The following is a 13,129-nucleotide window of genomic DNA, read 5'->3' as shown; positions in this document are numbered from 1 at the left end:
CGCATAAAAATTGTCTGTCCTTGGTTGCAACACTCACTCCCGAGTTCCAAACTGCCTCTGGAAGCAACGTCAGCACAAGAACTGTTCGCAGGGAGCTTCATGAAATGGGTTTCCATTGCTGAGCAGCCGGACACAAGCCTACCATGCGCAATGCCAAGCGTCGGCTGGAGTGGTGTAAAGCTCGCCGCCATTGGACTCTGGAGCAGTGGAAACACGTTTTCTGGAGTGATGAATCACACTTCACCATCTGCTAGTCAGACGGATGAATCTGGGTTCGATGGAAGCCAGGAAAACAGTACTTGCCCCAATGCATAGTGCCAACTGTAATGTTTGGTGGAGGAGGAATAATGGTCTGGGGCTGTTTTTCATGGTTCAGGCTAGGCCATTTAGTTCCAGTGAAGGGAAATCTTAACACAACAGCATACAATGACATTCTAGACATTTCTGTGCTTCCCTCTTTGTGGCAACAGTTTGGGGAAGGCCCTTTCTTGTTTCAGCATTCATTTATTTATATTTTTATAGGTAGTTACAGTCTTGTCTCATCGCTGCAACTCCTGTACGGACTCAGGAGAGGCGAAGGTCGTGAGCCGTGCGTCCTCCGAAACACAACCCAACCAAGCCGCACTGCTTCTTGATACAATGCCCACTTAACCCAGAAGCCAGTTGCAACAATGTGTTTGAGGAAACACCGTACACCTGGCGACCGTGTCAGCGTGCACTGCGCCCGGCCCACCACAGGAGTCGCTAGTGCACGATGGGACAAGGACATCCCTGCTGGCCAAACCCTCCCCTAACCCGGACGACGCTGGGCCAATTGTGCGCCGCCCCATGTTTTTCCCAGTTGCGGCCGGCTGCGTCAGAGTCTGGACTTTAACCCAGAATCTCTAGTGGCCCTAGTGCCTTAGACCACTGCACCACTCGGGAGACCCTGGAATGAGATGTTTGACGAGCAGGTGTCCACATACTTTGGTAATGTAGTGTATATTGATCATTGTCTAATATGCTACATCGGAAGAAATAAAATCATAAAATTATTCAATTTCTCTATGTACAAATGTTTGACAACACGTTACATAGTAACAAACTTGACTATTATAATAACAATATATTATGTAATTAATGTATAGTTAAGAAAAAATAGTAAATGGTATTCTTTCTCGTCAGCTCCTCCACCTCTCTTCACTGGCTGTCACTCTGACCCCCATGGCTGACAGTTCTGCTAATTCAGCTGGAAAAATACATAGAAGAACAAATGTCTAGAGCACTCAGCCTGATCAAATGATCAATAAAACCCTATTTTATACTTTCATATCCATACCATTCCTGCATTCTCTCTCTTCAGCTCTTCCACCTGGCTCTCACTGGCTGTCATGACGTGCCCAAATGTCTATCCTCTGCTTCACTCCATGTTCACCCACGACTGCGTGGCTTTGCACAGCACCAACTCCATCATCAAGTTTGCTGGCCTGATAATCAACAACAACGAGTCAGCCTATAGGGAGGAGCTGAGTGAACTGGCATTGTGGTGACATGACAACAACCTCTCACTCAACGTCAGCAAAACAGCGGAGTTGATTGTTGACTTCAGGAAGAAGAGGAGGGAACACGCCCGATCCACATCAACGGGACTGCAGTAGAGAATCATGAGTTTTGAGTTCCTCAGCGTCCACATCACAGAGACTTGTCATGGACCAACACCACCACCACTCTTGTCAACAGGGCACAACAGAGTCTCTACTTCCTAAGGCGGCTGAAGGAATTTGGCATGCTGCCCCGGGTCCTCTCCAAATATTACCGCTGTACCATCGAGAGCATCCTGACCGGTTGCATCACAGCCTGGTACCGGAATTGCTCTATCCATGACTGCAAGGGCCTCCAGCGAGCAGCGAAGACGGCCCAGTATTTCACTGGGACCATGTATCCCACCCATCCAGGACAACCACTCTAAACGGTGCCTGAGGAAGGCATGGATCATCATCAAGGACCTTAAACACCCCAGCCACGGGCTGTTCTCTCCCTTAACGTCAGGCAGATGGTATCGGAGCATGAGGTCTGACACCAACAGTTTCTATCTACAAGCCATCAGACTGTTGAACACTGTTGAACTGGACAGATCACCTGCTCTGATTCTGCACACCTTAGCATACATGCACTCACTCATGCACTCATCCACACACACACATATACATTCATGCTACACACACACATCACAACTGCTGCTACCAGACTTATTATACGGCTCAATTTATACACATAAAATAGGAACAAACTACCCATTATTCCCAGAATAAGGAGGCATTTATTTGAACTGGCCCAATTTTGGTTAAATTTCAATTCTCATAACATTGTTCCTGCAATCACTAGTTATTAGTAGTTATTAGGAAATATGCTAAATCATGTTGACATGGTGATACAAAGCAACGTAACCTACATTTTATTGCACTAAACATAGCAAATTATTTTGATTGTAGACAGGCCCTGGAGTTCATTCTTGTCTCCTACACTAATTTGTGTTCTTGCTCGCAATTGGACAGATATACAAATATTGGACAATAAATTGTACCTTCCTGTAATATGCTTATGCTAAAATGTTTAATCTATCCTACTAAGGCATTTACTTTATGTTCGTATTCTTATCTTTTATTATTTCTCATTGTTGTTGCATTGTCGATATGAACCTGCAAGAAGGCATTTCGTTGGGGAATGTATCCCATACATACCACTAATAAGACTTAATGAAAACCACTAATAAATCTGTCCCTCTGGCCTCCATGGCTGACAGTTCGGCTGCTTGGGCTGAGAAAACATGTATGTCACCTTTGTAAGGTTTGCATACATGCTTTTGTAGGTCTCTTCTCATTTTTGACCTCTGAATGTCATAAAAAGCTAGCTGCTGCTATTTATGTTTTGTTCAGCAAGACCAGCTACAGTAGTATTAGGCCTTTCAATTTACAATCAACTGACTGGGCTGACTATGGTGACTATGGTGACTGGCGACAGGGGTTACTCTGGATGCAGTTCTTTTGAAGTACACAGGGGGGCATCAAGACCCAATAAGTAGGCTACCATCTCAGTTGGTGAGTGGAACAACAAAGCAAAATCTTATTGTTTCAATACCAACGTATTGAAGAGGAGATCTGTATGATGTACAACAAAAGAATGAGTCATGTTTAATGAGGATATATTTGAAGACTAATGATATTTTATCATTTGTATATCTGTCCAATTGCGAGCAAGAACACAAATTAGTGTAGTAGACAAGAATGAACTCCAGGGCCTGTCTACAATCAAAATAATTTGCTATGTTTAGTGCAATCAAATGTAGGTTACGTTGCTTTGTATCACCATGTCAACAGGATTTACAATATTTCCTGATAACTACTAATAACTAAAGACTGCAGGAACAATGTTATGAGAATTGAAATGGAACAAAAATTGGGCCAGTTCAAATAAATGCCTCCTTATTCTGGGAATAATGGGTAGTTTGTCGTCCCCCCCCCTCCCCCGAGACATTCTCTCACCAGAGACTCATCAGGGTGGAGGGTTGTGGTCATCTGTGGTATAATCCAAAACATTATTTAAATGTCAGCTAACCATTTTTAATCATTTCCCTAAAATGTACTGTTGCCTTTTTTTTAAAAGTCAGTGCAGGTTTGATTTTAGCAGGATAGTACCGAATGGCTTCATTGGTCCATATTCCCAGTTAAAGGTTTCCCCAACATGCTGTCATATAGCTGTGATATAACTCAACCTTGGTTTCTGGAAATTGAATGTGTATCTGACGCGCAACTGTACTTTGGCCAGTTTGTCACTATACACAGGTACACTCTTAGAAAAATGGTTCCAAAAAGGTTCTTTGGCTGTCCCCTTAGGAGAACCCTTTTTGGTTCCAGGAAGAACAATTTTAGGTTCCACTTAGATCCCTCTGTGGAAAGGGTTCTACATGGATACAAAAATAGTTCTACCTGGAATCAAAAAGGGTTCTTCAAAGAGTTATCCCATGGGGTCAGCCAAAGAACCCTTTAAGGTTCTAGATAGCACCTTTTTTTCTAAGAGTGTAGGCCTAACTGTAAGTTTCAGAGAACCCGAATTTGCAGCAACAGGCGGGTCACAAATATGTGCCACCAGAGGGAAAAAAAATTCTAGATCACCTGTACTCCACACACAGAGATGCGTACAAAGCTCTCCCTCGCGCTCCATTTAGTAAATCCAACCACAACTCTATCCTCCTGACTCCTGCTTACATGCAAAAATTAAAGCAGGAAGCACCAGTGACTCAGTCTATAAAAAAGTGGTCAGATGAAGCAATGCTAAACTAGAGGACTGTTTTGCTATCACAGACTGGAACATGTTCCGGGATTCTTCTGATGGCATTGAGGAATACACCACCACATCAGTCACTGGCTTTTTCAATAAGTGCATCGAGGACGTCATCCCCACAGTGACTGTACGTACATACCCCAACCAGAAGCCATGGATTATAGGCAACATCTGCACTGAGCTAAAGGGTAGAGCTGCCGCTTTCATGGTGAGGGACTCTAACCCGGAAGCTTACAAAAAATCCTACTATGCCCTGCTACGAACCATCAAACAGGCAAAGCGTCAATACAGGGCTAAGATTGAATCATACTACACCGGCTCCGACGCTCATCTTATGTGGCAGGGCTTGCAAACTATTACAGACTACAAAGGGAAGCACAGCCGCAAGCTGCCCAGTGACACGAGCCTACCAGATAAGCTAAATCACTTCTATGCTCGCTTTGAGGCAAGCAACACTGAGGCATCCATGAGAGCATCAGCTGTTCCGGACAACTGTGTGATCATGCTCTCCGTAGCCAACGTGGGTAAGACCTTCAAACAGGCCAACATACACAAGGCTGCGGGGCCAGACAGATTACCAGGACGTGTGCTCCGGGCATGTGCTGACCAACTGGCAGGTGTCTTCACTGACATTTTCAACATGTCCCTGATTGAGTCTGTTATACCAACATGTTTCAAGCAGACCACCATAGTCCCTGTGCCCAAGAACATACAGGCAACCTGCCTAAATGACTACAGACCCGTAGCACTCACGTCCGTAGCCATGAAGTGCTTTGAAAGGTTGGTAATGGCTCACATCAACACAATTATCCCAGAAACCCTAGACCCACTCAATTTGCATACCGCCCAAATAGATTCACAGATGATGCAATCTCTATTGCACTCCCACACTGCCCTTTCCCACCTGTACAAAAGGAACACCTATGTGAGAAGGCTATTCATTGAGTACAGCTCAGCGTTCAACACCATAGTACCCTCAAAGCTCATCACTAAGCTAAGGATCCTGGGACTAAACACCTCCCTCTGCAACTGGATCCTGGGCTTCCTGATGGGCCGCTCCCAGGTAGTGAGGATAGGTAGCAACACATCTACCACGCTGATCCTCAACACTGGAGCACCCCAGGGGTGCGTGCTCAGCCCCCTCCTGTACTCTCTGTTCACCCACGACTGCATGGCCAGGCACGACTCCACACCATCATTAAGTTTACAAATGACAACAGTGGTAGGCCTGATCACCGACAATGACGAGACAGCCTTTATGGAGGAGGTCGGAGACCTGGCCATGTGGTGCCAGAATAACAACCTATCCCTCAACGTAACCAAGACTAAGGAGATGATTGGTGACTTCAGGAAAAGGAGGACCGAGCACATCCCCATTCTCATCGACGGGGCTGTAGTGGAGCAGGTTGAGAGCTTCAAGTTCCTTGGTGTCCACATCAACAACAAACTAGAATGGTCCAAACACACCAAGACAGTTGTGAAGAGGGCACAACAAAGCCTATTCCCCATCAGGAAACTAAAAAGATTTGGCAACATCGAGAGCATCCTGGTTACATCACTACCTAGTATGGCAATTGCTCGGCCTCTGACCGAAAGGCACTACAGAGGGTAGTGCGTACGGCCCAGTATTTCACTGGGGCTAAGCTGCCTGCCATTCTGGACCTCTACACCAGGCGGTGTGGGAAGAAGGCCCTAAAAATTGTCAAAGACTCCAGCCACCCCTGTAGACTGTTCTCTCTACTACCGCATGGCAAGCGGTACAGGAGTGCCAAGTCTAGGACAAGAAGGCTTCTCAACAGTTTTTACCCCCAAGCCATAAGACTCCTGAACAGGTAATCCAATGGCTACCCGGACTATTTGCATTGTGTCCCCCCCCAACCCCTCTTTTTTACGCTGCTGCTACTCTCTGTTTATCATATATGCATAGTCGCTTTAACTATACATTAATGTACATACTTCCTCAATTGGGCCGACCAACCGGTGCTCCTGCACATTGGCTAACCGGGCTATCTGCATTGTGTCCCGCCACCCACCAACCCCTCTTTTACACTACTGCTACTCTCTGTTCATCATATATGAATAGTCACTTTAACCATATCTACATGAACATACTACCTCAATCAGCCTGACTAACCGGTGTCTGTATGTAGCCTCGCTATTTTTATATCTATCCTGTTGCCTAGTCACTTTACTCCTACCTACAGTCTATTATCTATCATGTTGCCTAGACACTTTACTCCTACCTACAGTCTATTATCTATCCTGTTGCCTAGTCACTTTACTCCTACCTACAGTCTATTATCTACCCTGTTGCCTAGTCACTTTACTCCTACCTACAGTCTATTATCTATCCTGTTGCCTAGTCACTCTACTCCTACCTACAGTCTATTATCTATCCTGTTGCCTAGTCACTTTACTCCTACCTACAGTCTATTATCTATCCTGTTGCCTAGTCACTTTACTCCTACCTACAGTCTATTATCTACCCTGTTGCCTAGTCACTTTACTCCTACCTACAGTCTATTATCTATCCTGTTGCCTAGTCACTCTACTCCTACCTACAGTCTATTATCTATCCTGTTGCCTAGTCACTTTACTCCTACCTACAGTCTATTATCTATCCTGTTTCCGAGTCACTTTACTCCTACCTATATGTACAGCACATATCTGCCTCAATTACCTCGTACACATCGACTCGATACTGGTACTCCCTGTATATACAGTGCTTTCAGAAAGTACCCCTCAAATTATTCCTTATCTTGTTGTGTTACAGCCTGAATTCAAAATGGATTAAATAAAATAAGATTAAATTTGTGTTTTTTTCCCCCCGTCTTCATTAAATAATGCATTCACACCACGCTGCGCTTTGGTCCACTTCTTACGACGACAGAGTCAATACATGTTAGAATCACCTTTGGCAAGGATTACGGCTGTGAGTCTTTCTGGGTAAATGTAAGCTTTGCACACCTGGAATGTACAATATTTCCCCATTATTCTTTTCAAAATTCTTCAAGCTCTGTCAAATTGGTTGTTGATCATTGCTAGACAATCATTTACAAGTCTTGCCATAGATTTTCAAACAGATTTAAGTCAAAACTTTAACTCGGCCACTCAGGAACATTCACTGTCTTCTTGGTAAGTGCAGACTTGGCATTGTTTTGGATTTTGTCCTGCTGAAAGGTCATCACCCAGTGTCTGGTGGAAAGCAGACAGAACCAGATTTTCCTCTAGGACTTTGCCTGTGCTTAGCTCCATTCTGTTTATTTTTTATCCTGAAAAACTCCCCAGTCAATAATGATTACAAGCATACCCATAACATGATACAGCCACCACTTTGCTTGAAAATATGGAGAGTGGTACACAGTAATGTGATGTATTGGATTTGCCCCAAACATAGTACTTTGTATTCAGGACAAAAAGTGAATTTCTTTGCCACATTTGTTTTTTGCAGTATTACTTTAGTGCCTTGTTCCAAATAGGATGTATGTTTTGGAATATTTTTTTATTCTGTACAGACTTCCTTCTTTTTACTCTGTCAATTAGGTTAGTATTGTGGAGTAACTACAATGTTGTTCATCAATCCACAGTTTTCCCCTATCACAGCCACAGGGTTGGGCATGTTACTTTCTGAATGTAATCCGTTACATTTACTAGTTACCTGTCCAAAATTGTAATCCGTAACGTACCTTTTGGATTACTTAAACTCACCAAAGTAATCTGATTACATTTAGTTACTTCTATATTACTTTCCCCTTAAAAGGCATTAGAAGAAGACAAAAATGTATGTTGCCAAATGATAAATCTATATATTGCAGGATAAATCAATGTTAAAGTTTACATAGCTGGCCATACATGGATGTTCAATTTTACTTTATGGGTTTGTTATGTAGGCTTCTTCTAAACCATCACTTTCTAATATAATTTAATTGTATTATTAAATGTGTCTTTAAAATTAATTAATTATTCTATAATTTAGAAATCCAAAAATGGATGTAGCAACTACAGATTGCCCCTTTAAGTATATCAAAAGTGTGTGTGTTTGAGCATGTGTCCATTAGGTCTATGGATGTATTTTTTTATCAACATGAATTAGATTGAGAAATAAAAGCCCTACTTTAATTCCATAGGCACTATACAAGTGTTGCAAGAGAGGATTTTTCACTGGCTGTCCACTGGTTTCAAAAACAATGATTGATAGGCAGCTTAAACTTCTTGAAATCAACCATTATTGGGTTCAAATATACATTTAGATTTGTGAACAGACATCCATAACAAGCACAATCCGTAAGGTGCAAATAGCTAAATGAGAGAGCAGCAGTGTGATTCACATCAATGCGCTATGTAGTTATCAATAATAAGTGATATCCTTATTGCCATAGACTACACCAGTGCTGTCATCCTTATCTGCAAGCGTTTTTTCAAGTTGGACAATCTTTGGAATGCCGACAGCAGTCGCACCATTGGAGGACATGGCTTGGACTGTAGCCTACAAAAGCCCATTCCTCCTCTTTTTCCACGATCCATCAAACACATTTGGTGTGTCGTCATAGTGGTCTGACTTGTGGTCAGACTCATTCAGGTGGAACAAACTTAAATGTGTGCCTTTTTTCAATGCTGATTTGAATGTCATTGAGAAAACATAGAAGTGTCAAATACTTTTTTGCAAACATCCTTTCTGAATTTAAAAGTAATCCTCGAAGTAATCATCTAGTTTTTCAAAAGTATCTGTTATCTGTTAAGAAGCCTTTTGGACCTAGACTTGGCACTCCAGTACCGCTTGCCGTGCAGTAGCAGAGAGAACAGTCTATGACTAGGGTGGCTGGAGTCGGACTATTTTTAGGGCCTTCCTCTGACACCGCCTGGAATAGAGGTCCTGGATGGCAGAAAGCTTGTCCACAGTGATGTACTGGGCCCTACGCACTACCCTCTGTAGTGCCTTGCGGTCGGAGGCCGAGCAGTTGCCACACCAGGCAGTGATGCTCTCGATGGTGCAGCTGTCGAAACTTTTGAGGATCTGAGGACCCATGCCAAGTCTTTTCAGTCTCCTGAGGGGGAATAGGTTTTGTCGTGCCCTCTTCATGACTGTCTTGGTGTGCTTGGATCATGTTAGTTTGTTGGTGATGTGGACACCAACGTGTTTGCTCAACCTGCTCCACTACAGCCCCATCGATGAGAATGGGGTATGCTCGGTCCTCCTTTTCCTGTAGTCCACAATCATCTCCTTTGTCTTGATTACGTTGTGGGAGAGGTTGTTATTCTGGCACCACCCAACCAGGTCTCTGACCTCCTCCCTACAAGCTGTCTCGTTGTTGTCTGTGATCAGGCCTACCACTGTTGCGTCATCTGCAAACTTAATGATGGTGTTGGAGTTGTACCTGGCCATACAGTTGCGGGTGAACAGGGAATACAGGAGGGGACTGAGCACACACCCCTGAGGGGCTCAAGTGTTGAGGATCAGCGTGGAAGATGTGTTTCTACCTACCCTCACCACCTGGGGGCGGCCCATCAGGAAGTCCAGGATCCAGTTGCAGAGGGAGGTGCTTAGTCCCAGGATCGTTAGCTTAGTGATGAGCTTTGAGGGCACTATGGTGTTGAACGCTGAGCTGTAGTTAATGAATAGCATTCTCACATAGGTGTTCCTTTTGTCCAGGTGGGAAAGGGCAGTGTGGTGTGCAGTAGAGATGTCATCATCTGTGGATCTGTTTGATCGGTATGCAAATTGGAGTGGGTCTAGAGTTTCCGGGATAATGGTGTTATGCGAGCCATTACCAGCCTTTCAAAGCACTTCAAATTAAGTTTAAATAATAAATAAAATTAAAAAATGTCAGTGAAGACACTTGCCAGTTGGTCAGTGCATGCGCACAGTACACGTTCTGGTAATCCATCTGGCATCTGGCCCTGCGGGCTTGTGAACTGTTTAACGGTCTTACTCACATCGGCTGCAGAGAGCTTGATCACACAGTCATCCGGAATAGCTGGTACAATCATGTATGTTTTAGTGTTGTTTGCCTCGAAGGGAGCATTGATGTAGTTTAGCTCATATGGTAGGGTCATGTCACTGGGCAGCTCTTGCCTGTGCTTCCCTTTGTAGTCTGTAATAGTTTGCAAGCCCTGCCACATCCAACGAGCTTCGGAGCCGTTGTAGTACGATTTGATCTTAGTCTTGTATTGCCTGTTTGATGGTTCATCAGAGGGCATAGCGGGATTTCTTATAATTTGCCAGGTTAGAGTCCCTCACCTTGAAAGTAGCTCAGTGTGGATGTTGCCTGTAATCCATGGCTTCTGGTTGGGGTATGAACATATGGTCACTGTGGGGATGACGTCATCGATGCACTTATTGATGAAGCCAATGACTGATGTGGTGTACTCCTCAATGCCATCGGAAGAATCCCGGAACATATGCCAGTTTGTGCTAGCAAAAAAGTCCTGTAGATTAGCCTCTGCTTCATCTGACCACTTTTTTGTTGACTGAGTCACTGATGCTTCCTGCTTCAATTTTTGCTTGTAGGCAGGAATCAGGAGGATAGAATTATAGTCAGATTTGACAAATGGAGGGCGAGGGAGAGCTTTGTACGCATCTCTGTGTGTGGAGTAAAGGTGGTCCAGAGTTCTTTTCCCTCTGGTTGCACATTTAACATGCTGATAGAAATTTGGTAAAACTCATTTAAGGTTCCCGGAATTAAAGTCCCTAGCCACTAGGAGTGCCGCCTCTGGATGAGCGTTTTCCTGTTTGCTTATGGTGGAATACAGCTCATTGAGTGCGGTCTTAGTGCCAGCATTGGTCTGTGGTGGTATGTAGACAGCTACGAAAAATACAGATGAAAACTCTCTAGGTAGATAGTGTGGTCTACAGCTTATCATGAGATACTCTACCTCAGGCAAGCAAAACCTTGAGACTTCCTTAGATATCATGAACCAGCTGTTGTTTACAAATATACATAGTCCGCCCCCCTTGTCTTACCAGACGCTGCTGTTCTATCCTGCCGATACAGTATATAACCAGCCAGCTGTATGTTGATAATGCCGTTGTTCAGCCACGACTCTGTGCAGCATAAGATATTACAGTTTTAATGTCCCTTTGGTAGTTTAATCTTCCTCGCAGGTGATTGCAAGTTAGCTAGAAGAACGGAAGGCAGTGGGGGGTTTATTTGATTGCCTACGAATTCTCAGAAGCCAGCCAGACCTCCGTCATCTTTTTCTCCATCGTCTCTTTATGCAGATGACAGGGATTTTAGACTGTTCCCGGTAAAGCAGTATGTCCTTCACGTCGCACTCGTTAAAGGAACAAAAAGCTTCTGCCAGTTTGTGGTGAGTAATCGCTGTTCTGATGTCCAGAAGTTATTTTCGGTCATAAGAGACGGTAGCAGCAACATTATGTACAGAATAAGTTAAAAAATAAGTTACAAACAACGCAAAAAAAACTAAACACAATCGGTTAGGAGCACGTAAAACTTCAGCCATCTTCTTCGGCACCATGATACGAGCAGTTTCCTTCCTCTTCGGGAACTGAGTAAGGAAGGATGCCTGTATATTTGTAGTGACTGCGTGTATTGATATACTATCCAAAGTGTAATTCATAACTTTCCCATGCTCAAAGGGATATTAAATATCTGCGTTTTTTTACCCGTCCACCAAAAGGTGGCCATCTTTGTGTTTAATTGGAAAACCTCCCAGGTCTTTGTGGTTGAATCTGTGTTTGAAATGTACTGCTTGACTGAGGGACCTTACAGATAATTGTATGTGTGGGGTACAGAGATGAGGTAGTCAAAAATCATGTTAAACACTATTATTGCACACAGAGTGAGTCCATGCAACTTATTATGTAAGTTGTTAAGCACATTTCTACTCCTGAACTTATTTAGGCTTGCCATAACAAAAGGGGTTGAGTTGAGTTTATTTTTACAGGGACAGTTCACATTAATCAACGTTTCAGTGAAAGTGCCAGTTGAATACTTACTAACTCAAGACATTTCAGCTTTAACAGTATGGGGTATTGTGTGTAGGTCAGTGACAAAAAAAATCTAAATTGAATCCATTATAAATTCAGCCTAACACAACAACATTTGGAAAAAGTTATCTGAAGGCATTGTAGCCATGTTGTTTTCTACTCCCAATACAGTATGTAGCCATGTTGTTTTCTACTCCCTATACAGTATGTAGCCATGTTCTTTTCTACTCCCTATACAGTATGTAGCCATGTTGTTTTCTACTCCCTATACAGTATGTAGCCATGTTGTTTTCTACTCCCTATACAGTATGTAGCCATGTTCTTTTCTACTCCCTATACAGTATGTAGCCATGTTGTTTTCTACTCCCTATACAGTATGTAGCCATGTTGTTTTCTACTCCCAGTATATAGCCATGTTGTTTTCTATACAGTATATAGCATGTTGTTTTCTACTCCCTATACAGTATGTAGCCATGTTGTTTTCTACTCCCTATACAGTATGTAGCCATGTTGTTTTCTACTCCCTATACAGTATGTAGCATGTTGTTTTCTACTCCCTATACAGTATGTAGCCATGTTGTTTTCTACTCCCTATACAGTATGTAGCCATGTTGTTTTCTACTCCCTATACAGTATATAGCATGTTGTTTTCTACTCCATATACAGTATGTATCCATGTTGTTTTCTACTCCCTATACAGTATGTAGCCACGTTGTTTTCTACTCCCTATACAGTATATAGCCATGTTGTTTTCTACTCCCTATACAGTATATAGCCATGTTGTTTTCTACTCCCTATACAGTATATAGCATGTTGTTTTCTACTCCATATACAGTATGTATCCATGTTGTTTTCTACTCC

Source organism: Oncorhynchus tshawytscha, linkage group LG07 (assembly GCF_018296145.1).
Source record: "Oncorhynchus tshawytscha isolate Ot180627B linkage group LG07, Otsh_v2.0, whole genome shotgun sequence".
Lineage (NCBI taxonomy): Eukaryota > Metazoa > Chordata > Actinopteri > Salmoniformes > Salmonidae > Oncorhynchus > Oncorhynchus tshawytscha.
Note: the sequence above shows the minus strand (reverse complement) of the source record.